Source organism: Acomys minous (assembly GCF_964271855.1).
Source record: "Acomys minous genome assembly, chromosome: 12".
NCBI classification, from domain to species: Eukaryota; Metazoa; Chordata; class Mammalia; order Rodentia; family Muridae; genus Acomys; species Acomys minous.
Window position 1 is genome coordinate 42,292,609 of NC_140493.1, and position 10,876 is coordinate 42,303,484.

The 10,876-nt window shown below is 37.4% G+C and overlaps 1 long non-coding RNA gene across 1 annotated transcript; it reads right to left on the reverse strand.

Moving 5' to 3' along the window:
- Window positions 1-3,338: 3,338 nt before the first annotated feature.
- LOC311578865 lies at window positions 3,339-6,267 on the reverse strand. Its single transcript, XR_014772983.1, has 3 exons — window positions 6,162-6,267; window positions 4,292-4,443; window positions 3,339-3,387 (listed from the first exon to the last, which is right to left on the reverse strand). It is a non-coding gene; the product is annotated as an uncharacterized lncRNA (long non-coding RNA).
- Between the last annotated feature and the right edge of the window lie 4,609 nt (window positions 6,268-10,876).

Here is a 10,876-nt window from a genome sequence, read left to right on the forward strand (position 1 = left end):
TGTAAGTTTTATAACCTATAGCAAATTAAAACCCATATGCTACTATGGGCATTTCAGGTACAAGAAAAAGGGTAATGACAGTGAACAACACAGTAACAAGCCAAAATATATTTACTTCATCGCCATATACTACAGTGCTTGCTATACATGGATAAGCATTGCTAAACACTTTAAAAAACAAATGCTCTGACAACTATTCAGTACAAAGTATGCTTTGCGGTTGATGGGACATAAATATTTCTAACATATATCTGCTTTTAAAATTCCTATAATTTCATTTGAGATTAGATCATATGGCAGAGAAATTTATAGCATGAACCTATAATCCAAAGACATAACCAGCAAACAGTGGCTAATAATAAAAAAAAAATACATTGTGGGAGAAATAAGTAGTTGCATGGATTGTAGCAGATTTTCCCATTAGAATAAAAGAAAAAATTTGGCTAGATTTACAGTGTTAGACCTGGAAGTTATTTATTGGCCTTGTACTAAAGCTGAAATTGAAAGCATTCAAATGATACATAAAGTGTGATTAATGTGGTTATATATAAAATAATGAAGAATAACTTTTAAAAAGTTGTGGTATTTTCCAGGAGATGAGAAGGGATCATAGAAATCATTTTATACAGCAATTTATGCTTGTGATATCATGATAAAAGTTTCAAGGACCTCAGAACAATAAAGAGAAATATATTTCTTTGCTTTTTTCTTTCCTTTTTTCTTGGGAGGGTGTATTATTTATTTTTATTGAAAATAGATTTTTCCATATGGTATACTTAAATTAGTTTCCCCTCCCCCAACTTCTCCCAGGTCTTCTACACTTCCTTACCGAAATCCATACCTATTTTTTTTTCTTTCTCTCATTAGAACACAAACAGGTATGCATGAGTAAAAGATAGAGTACACTTTGAGGGAAGGGCCATCTAGTGACTGGCTTACCTTGAGAACCATGCCATAACAGAGAGACAAACCTTGGCACTATTAATGATACTCTGCTATACTTGCAGACAGGCGCCTAGCATAACTGTCATTATTAGAGGCTTCACCTAAGAATTGATGGAAAATGATGCAGAGACCCACAGCCAAACATTAACCAGAGCTTGGGAAATCCTGCAGAAGAAAGGACTGAAGCAGACATGGGGGTCAAGAAGACCACAAGAAAACCTACAGAATCAACTAACCAAGGTGCATAGGTGCTCATAGAAACTGAAGTGCCAGCCACGGAGCATGCATGGGATGGATGCAGGCCCTCTGCGTATATGCAATAGTTGTGCAGCTGGGTCTTCACGTGGGACTCCTAAAGCAGGAGCAGGGGCTGTCCCTGACTGCATTGCCTAGATTTGCGTTCCTTTCCCCTAACTGGGCTGTCTTGTCTAGCCTCGATAGAAGAATGTGTACCTAGTCTACTGCTTGATATGCCAAGGTTGGTTGAATTGTACGAGAGGCCTCCTCTTTTCTGAAGAGAAGAGAAAAAGGTGTTGCGGGTTAGGGGAGGTGAGAGGGAGGGTCTAGGAGGATAGGAGAGAGGGGAAATGCTTCAATCAGGATGCAAAGTAAATAAATAACTTAATAAAAATACAAACTGCTACTTAAAACAAAGATAAATTAAGATAAAAGAAAAACAAACAAGAATAGAACAAAACAATCAAGCAAACACTTTTGCTCATGTATCATGGTTTCTGATTTTGTTTTCCTGAGTTTTCTGTGTGTATCTCATATTTCTTTTCTACAAAAGACCGGTGTTCCAACTTTGCTGACCTTCTCTACAAATGTGAAGTGACTGTCGGTAGCCAGTGGATATAGTTGTAAAAATAAACCCACTTGATCTGTCCCTTCAAGGTAAAAGTGGCATTTTTACAGTGAGGAATCAACCACTCTCAAGAGAAAATCAGACTATGAAGATGGTGTTTTGAAAATATTTTAGAAACATTTATATTTCAAGACATCTTTATATATTTTGACAAAAAGCCCAATTGAACTAAATCCAATTTATCCCTCAAAATTCATATTAAGCACTACATGCTCATTTAGATTTGAATTATTCTATAAGTTAATTAACCCTTTCCTTAATTTAAAAAATTTAACAGCCTATAAATATGAAAATGTACATGTGTGTGTGTGTGTGTGTGTGTTTATATGGGCATGTGTGTTTATAGGTGCACTATCCACAATAGAATGTGAGTTAATTAAGTTAGGAACAAAGCCAGGAATTTAGTCTAACCAGGATGAGAACAATATAGCCAAGAGGTGTTTTATAAATGATTAAAAGACAGTGAACTAACAGTCAGAAGTAATTAACCAAAATAATAATTATTATAAATAATAGTAACAATAAAGAAAATTACACAGTAAATAATGTTTGAGAAAAAAATGTGTTTATTCCATAGCAGACATCAATCAAATAATTCTGGGCATGTTTACTTATTTAATTTTTACAATAGCACTACCATAAACATCACTATTATTTCCAGTTCACAGAGAGGAGTAAAACAACTCATCCCAGATCATATAGCTAGATGTCTGAGATGTAATCCACATGATCTGATCACAGAAGCCAAGTTCTACAAGGTGAGGAAAAACAGAACATTTAGTTTCCAGTTTCAAAAGGATAGTTGCAAGCCTGTGGAATGAATAGAACTGATCACTTCAACATTATTAAGATAATTACATATAAAGAATACTTTATTGACATAAGCAAAATTATCCTACTCTATGTATGTAGGACTTTGTGTTGCAAAGGATAGTAGGGTATTTTTTACAGTTCGTATTCCCAATGGCATATAATATTGTCAACCTATTTATAAGTTAGTCTTGGTTATTACAAAATAAGGGACTGTATGATGGCTGCTAAGCACAAGTAATCCTATGTAGCTCTTTCTCTCATTTCATACCCACCAAAATCTACTAGCTGCAGCTTCTTCCTCAGGGGAATCGAACCTTCTTTTATCTTGTGCCACACAGTTGGTGAGTGTCATAGCCCCTTCCTACTCCACATTCACACAGGCCATCTGCCCCTCCAGACTCACTCTACCCTGTTGGTGTCCTAGAAAGGGCCAGCCTAATTGAAAAGTTTCCATAACAGCTTGGATTGAAAGACGAGTAGCTCAACAACCACATCATATTACAAAGAGCTGATGAGACTGACAGCACATGGATGGAGAAAAAAAAAGAGACCTGGGATGATGGGATCACCTCCTTAACATGGCAACAAAGGGGGGCATATTAAATACAAATAATGTATCTGTAGAGGAGGGGGAATCCCAGGAGACATGAATTACAAATGAATAAGAGGTGGGTTTCAGTTAGATAGGCCACACACTTCAAAAGGTCATTCTGGAGTGATCAGGAGCATTCAAGGTGCTATGATGGCAGGCAGCAAAGGTCGTTCTGTGAGATGCAAACAGTCAGTTTTGAGAAGTTGCACAAAGTCTCTATTAGTGCACCATGATAGAATGGTCCCACTTTCTCTCACATAGATCTTAATTAAGATCACGTTGGGTGGAGGAGGAAGAACATTTTGTTACCCACATGATGGTATCAAATAATATATAATCAGTGCTAATCACCAATTGCATAATTACTACTAATAAATTGATGCTGTTTATAACTCTTTAATGTTTATAACTCTTTAAAACAAAAGATCAGCATCTCTGCTGTTTCTGCAACCATAAAAAGATGATAATCACAGTATTTTTCTCATGAGATATTTAAGAGGATGCTGAGCTAATATCTATAAAGTACAGGAAAATGATCTACTATACAATAAATAGCCAGCATGCCATTTTTACCATAACCATATCACTAATAATGCATACAGGTTACTTACTCTGAGCATTTGCTATATGTCACTCATTCAGTATTTCATTTAGGTCCAGATAAATATTCTATGTGGCTATTGGTACCTTCAGAACTACAAAAATGGGTCTATACTCAATAAAACAGGGTGTGTGACTTTTTGCATCAAACTTAACCTCCAGCAAACCAACTTGATAACTTGTTGTATTCATTAAATTTTTTTAGTATTAAGAAAATACTCAACCAAAGAAGCTTAAGGAAGGAATGGCTTATTTTGCTTCATAATTAGAGGGTATAGTCTGTCATGATGGGAGGTTATGATGCAGGAGCTTAAGGCAGTTGTTCACGCTGCATCTGCAGCCAAGGCAAGGAACAAAACTACTGTTCAGCCTGCTTTTTCCTTTCATTCAGTCTTCGACCTCAGACCTTGAAATGGTGCCTCCCATATTCAGGATGAGTATCCTACCTCAGTTAACCTAGAAAAGACTTCACAGACCTGCAAATCTTGGAGCAACCCCAATGCAGATGATAGTTCAAACAGAAGGCCAAGTGGAGCTGTCTTCCTCCTTTTGAGCTGCAGGCTGCTGTTGGTTGCAGAGGTATCCATGGAGCAAAGAACGTAGGAGAGACTTCCAAGTGTTCCAGGAGCTTTGCAAGGAAAATGGAGGTGAGCCAAAGCTCAGTAAGACAGAGACCCGAAAGCCTGCTTCCAAAGTATAATTCTTCCACTTAGACAAGTAATTAATTGCTCTTGTTTACAGGATGGGGAGTGATGACGCTCACCTGCCAAGAATGCAAAGTGATTGAGCATCCCCAAAACAGCAATTGAGCACCTGTTATGTCTGTAAGGGACCCCAATAAACTGAAGTCTCTTCCTGCTTGTTTCTGTTCTTTATGGTTGTCTGCCATTACATTTTCCATCAACAGTCCCTAAAAAAATATCTCCCTCCCATTTTTAACCCATAGTTTCAACATACTCTTTAAATTGCCATTCCAGACATCACCTAAAATCAAGTAATTTTAGGAAGTATAGAAAATTCCCAGAAAACCATGGACTTGGGGGAAATCACAGGAAGCTGAATAAGTCGCCAGGGCCAGGTAACCAAGTGGAGCCATGACAGAGTCACAGAGAAAACAAGTCCATACCTCAGAGTCTATCACCCCAGTTCTATGCTTTAAGTTGAAAGTGGAGATTACTAGTAAAAGATAATATTCTTATCAAAAAGAGGATATTGTTATTCAGGGGTTTGTTGGAGGACTGAATAGTATCTTGAAGATTTGGAAATCTGTGAATCAAATGACTCGGGCTGAAAGGTTCAAAACACTAAAGTCTCTAAGGAATTATGCCCCACGTGGGTAGAACTTTGAATCTGCTACTGTACCACATGGGAAGCCTTGGAAAACAGATGTCAAAAACTCTCATTAAACTGCCAAACACTTTTCCTGTATTTCCTCTCCCATCAGAGCTGATTATCAAGATATATGGACCCACACTCATGCACATAAATATCTTGATAAGTTACTAGAAAAAGCAGAAAAATGTCTGACAGCTTAATGAGATTTGGGTGAAAGAAATTTCTGTATTTTGACATTCTCCAGGCAGTAGAAATAACTCATCAACATTTCAAATGCTCATTCAGCTTGGCTGAATTTGGTAAAATATTTTCATAAATTCTGAAGAGCAAGTACCTTGATTGGGCACTAAAGAGATTGAAGTATAATATATTGGCCACTTCACCTCCACCTGCTCTGCCCAGTGTTCATGTATCTGTCTCCAACTGATGATTCTCCGGGCTCCTCATGCTATGTCAAATATATTTTACTCAATGTAGATAATATTTCCTTCACATAGAGGATTGTGCATGTGTGTATCCACATATACATATATGTTTAAGAAAACACTTATATGCATAAAACAAGTCTCTAAAATATTGTAAGGTGGCATCAGGTGGCCATAAAGTTGTCATTTGAGGATAGCCTATACAAAGAGTCTATGACATATGGATCAGTTCATGAATGATTAACAGAACAAAGGATTTCGTTTCAATGACCAGGCGAATTAATTGGGAGAATTTTTTTTTTAGAGAAATGCATTTGACCAGAGGATTGTTTTATAAATAACTACGACATGGGTATTCCAAATACAAACATTTTAAGATTCAAAGACAAAGAAAGATGTTCTGTAGATATTTTTCAGGATGACACCATTGGCCCTTAGTTTAAGAAGTTTGAAATGTACAAAGAGCAATGTGAGTATGGTACATCCATGGCATACCTCTTCTCATATATTTGGGGAATTGCTGCAATTACTAGATGAAACAGGTACTACAAAACTCTGTGAGGAGCACAGGTAGAAGATCACTTACCATGATATTCCTGAAGCAATCAGGATGGCAGCACGTCTTGACATCTGGGCACTGAAAGTGTGCGCAGCCTCCTCCAATGACCAGTACGCTTTAGCAGTAGAATAAGGCTGGCAACACGGAAAGAAATGGGAAATACAGGAGACAGCATGTTTAGCTTGTCACTCACTAACATTTCAAGTTACATTTGAAGATGAGAGTTGTCATAAAGAAAACCAACCAAAAGCAATTATGGGTAATAAGACACAATGCTGAGTACTTGTCAGACTTGTTCACAGGATCATCTGCATATTTCACATAATAACGTTAAGAAGTAGGCCCTACTACTAGAGAAGCTGAGACTCCCAGAGGTTAAACAACTAATCCAGGGATGCACAGTTGACAGTTGAATGAGTGAAGGTTGGAATGGTTTCATAGTCCACACTTTTGGTCTTTATATAGAGTGAAGGGGAATTGATGAGCATTCATTGCTCTGCTCATACACCAGGGGCCCATGTGCTATCTGTAGTATCCTGGGAAGTCAAAGGAACACTTCCAAAAATTTGAGGCCTGAATGAAGAAGTGAATGAAGTACTTTCAGGTACTGAGATGATCTTGTTTAGTGTATTTCCCCCATTGAAAATAAGATAGAGCATGGGAAAAAATAGCTACCACTCATAAAATCCATCATAGATCTCAGATCTCATTAGATCTTCTTCTTGTCTCAGCTCTGGGACTATGGAGAAGTCACTTCAATAAAGTAAGAAACCTATTGTATACATTTATTCAGCTATAAAATAGCCATGACTGCACAAAATAAACTCCCACTCAGTAGGATGAAGCTGTCAGTAAAGAAAGACACAGACAAAGCTGTCAACATAGTTGAGTTTAGAGACATGGTCTGGGCCAAAGCACGTGAAGACAATGCCAGTTTTACTCATTTCATTCCTCCCAGAATTATGGATAACAGTATTCCCGTGATGTTTGCTGGAGATGATGGATTGAGTCGTTAGCTACAGAAATAGGAAAAAGTAGCTTACACAAGGAAAGTTGGATTGTAGCAGAGTAGTGTAGATGGAAGCTTCCTGAAAGCATTGTGGGAAACATCCTTTTGGTATGGTACTTACATAGAGAGATGATTTATTAGTCTTGGGAGGGTGTATGGGAGAAAGGAAGTGAGAGGTTGTGAGAGACTGACCCTCCTACTATGATGTTGGGGAGGGTTCTTGCAAATGTATGTTAGCTTTGCTATTTGGTGAAAGGCTTAGGATTTCCTAGGTCAGAACTGCAACATGGTAGCCACTAGTCAGATATGCCCAGCAAGTACTGGAAATATTATTAGGATAATTAACAAAATTTTCTAAATAAAAAAATGCAAACTGTCTTTCAAAGAATTAATGTAAAGCAAAGAATGAAAATTATCTCAATGGCCTCTGCCTGATTGCATATCAGATTACCACCAACAATCATATATTGAATTAAATATAGGGTTATGAAAAATCAAATTTTATTTGTGTAACTGAAGTTTTACTTTTAAGTAAAAATATACATTTAATGACTAGAAAAGTTAAGGTCTGTGTGTATTTTACATGTGTATCTTCTGTCGTATTGTTACTGAGCAGTGCTGCCTTGTGCCCCATGAATGACTGGGAAACCTCCCAATGGAGACAGTGGTCACTATGGCTTGGTGTGGAGGTGGAGGAAACTGAAACATTAGATGAAGAGGTTTACTGGGTCTCAAACCACATGCTGCAGCCCTGTTCTCCATCTCTGAGGAAACCCCCCTTTGGAAGGTAGGGAAGTCAGTCAGGTGGTTACACGGAGGGCAGGGGTCTAAAAGGGCTTCTGGGAGCAGCAGGCTTTGAGAACTGAACTGGTAATTAAGTCCAGGAAAGAGAAAAATGATGACTTGACCACCGAGAGGCTCACATTTTGTATATAGCTCCTGGAATGTAGATCAAATTGATCTCTGCTTAAACTTGTTGTCTTCCAGGCTCTTATGCTTCCCTCGTTAAATATTTCTTTTTAACTTAAGTGCTCATGTTTATCCTGGGAACACAGAGAAATTTTATACAGGTTTCAGTCAGACTCTGAAAGGCAATATGGCAGGACTCCAAAACACAAAAATGCTGAAAGCTCACTGACAGCATTCTTAGTTTTCTAAGCAACCTTGCACCAAACACAGTACCTAAAACATGATGAGGATACAATATCTATTTAAAGAGTGACTTAGTGACCTATAGAGGAAGTTCAGTCTGTTGACCCTCAGAGAACTTTCTCTTACAAAGCTTGAGTGACCCACTGCTCTGGAACTGCTCTGGAGACTTGGTCTTTCACAGCCAGTGGAGGACACCATCTAATAAAACTATAAATTAAATGTCCATCACTAGGACACCTTGGCAGCCCAGAGTTAAGATGTCATTGCATCTACACCAAAGAATAGACTGTGGTGACTGGTGTAAAATCATGCCTCAATTTTATAGATGAAGAAAGTAGTGTCAAGAGACCAAAAAAACCCACTGAAATATGAACAGTTGGCAAGCATAAAGCTGCGATCTGAACTTAGACAGTCTGTCTCCAAGGACCATTCTTCACGTCCTTAGATGATAATTATATTTCAATCAGTGATATATTTAAATTGAAGTGTGTTACTCAGTGTCTCCTGTGAGTCTTTACTAGTTTTATGAGCAAGTTTGTATACATGCATACTACTACTTTTCTCCCTGCTATGATGACGTGTCTGAGAAAGGGCAGGTTAAGGGAGAGAGGATTAACTCTGTCTTACAGTTTGAGAGACTACAGTCCATACTCAGAATGAAGGCATGGGCTCAGGAGAGTGTAACTGCGTGCTTAAATCTAGATGTTTCAGAAGCAGGCAGAGGTAAATGACAGTGCTTCTCCCCTCTTCCCCGTAGGCCCCAAAGCCCATTGAATGTTACCGCTCCTTTCTGAGCAAGACTGTAGTCTCCTGTTAAACGTCTTCAGAAACACCCTTATGGGACACATCTAAAGGTGTTCTTCACTAATACCTGAGGTGTTTAATTACACAATCACGTTTCTATTCCAATTTAACTATTAGAACACATGATTACATAAATATGCATTGGGAAAACAGAAAGCGTATCTTTGTTTTTATGATATGTTTCTAGTAAGTCATCTATATTGATTAGGGTCAGAGTTTTGGACACTGTAGTTAATTGTAGCGCTGGAGATCACGCAAAGAGCACCAGCTGAGCCACCTTTGGTTCCCAGCACCTAAAGAGAGGATCAAAATCACTTGAATCTCTAGTCCTAGAGGATCCAATACCTTCTTCTGTCTTCTGCAGGTACAAGGCATGCACTTGGTGTACAGACATATATGCAGGAGAAATAACATACATATAAAATAAGATATACTTTTTAAATTAAAAAATTAATCAAACTATTCATTTTCTTTAATTGTATTAAAAACTACTCAACAGATTTGCATATTTAATAGTGAGATTTCTCTTTTGGATTATAATTTTGATTGATGTGCCATTTCTATACACCACTATGCACTGCTTTAGAAAATTGCTAGGCACATTCAAAATAAAAGTACTAGTCTTTGATTTCACTTTTACTATAATTTTTTCATTATATACAAATGTATTTGTTGTAACACTATGTATATGTAAATATACTTATCATATATAAATAGATGTTTTTATATACAAAATATATATTCATATATACCACTACAATGATTCTTTATATGGTGAATACATATATACACTACATCTATGACAACATACACATCAAACAAAAAGAGTAGTAAAACAATTAGAATAACTCCAGATCATGGTGCATTATAGACTATAACATGTACATGCACAAAAAAGCTACGGTTGAGCCCAAACCCACAATAAAATGCCCCATAAAATGGAGAAAATAACTATATTTGAATTATCTACTGTGTGTATCTGCAGAGGTAAGGTATAAACAAAAATAGTAAGCAATATTTGAAGTATATTCTGTATAAATTCATGCCTTATAATTTTCTACAGTACATACATATGTTCTTATTTATACACATATGTAAATAAGCATGTATGGGCATAGCACCTACCTGTATAGACCACTGAAAAGATGTGACCGCTGATTGATATGGTGCCATACCCCTTTGGTCCCAGAACTTGTGAGGCAGAAGCAGGCAGATCTGTGAGTTTCAGGTCAGCCTTTTATACACAGTGAGTTCCAGGTCAGCAAGGACTACACACTGAGACCCTATCTCAATAAAATAAAATAAAATACAAATTGAAATGAAATTTCACGAAGAAGGAAAAGCCTGCCTCACCAGAGAACATCCACAGTAAAGGAAAAACAGTACACCCAAAGGCCTTATTAAGAGAAGATGAGGATAATATAGTGTCTGACAGATAATCAAGTGAATAAGATGCAGAAGCTGAAAGTCAAGGAGTAACACAATAATAAGAGGAGAGACAGGCAGGCATCAGACCATGGAGATGGCATGGACCAATGAGGCCCTTGTAATTGAACATATTACTTCTGGTATTAATACTTAGTAGACTTACTTGAAGCGGTAAACATAAGCTTGTCTATGGTTAATCTGATGTTTCCTTTAAGAAGTCTAATGATTACCTATATGGTGGATGTGCTGCCTACATGGACCCAGTGATACATATTCTGACATATTCTAGCACCAATTACGGCTATGGGTCATCTCTATAGCAAAAGAGAAGGGGAAAAAGACAAAACCT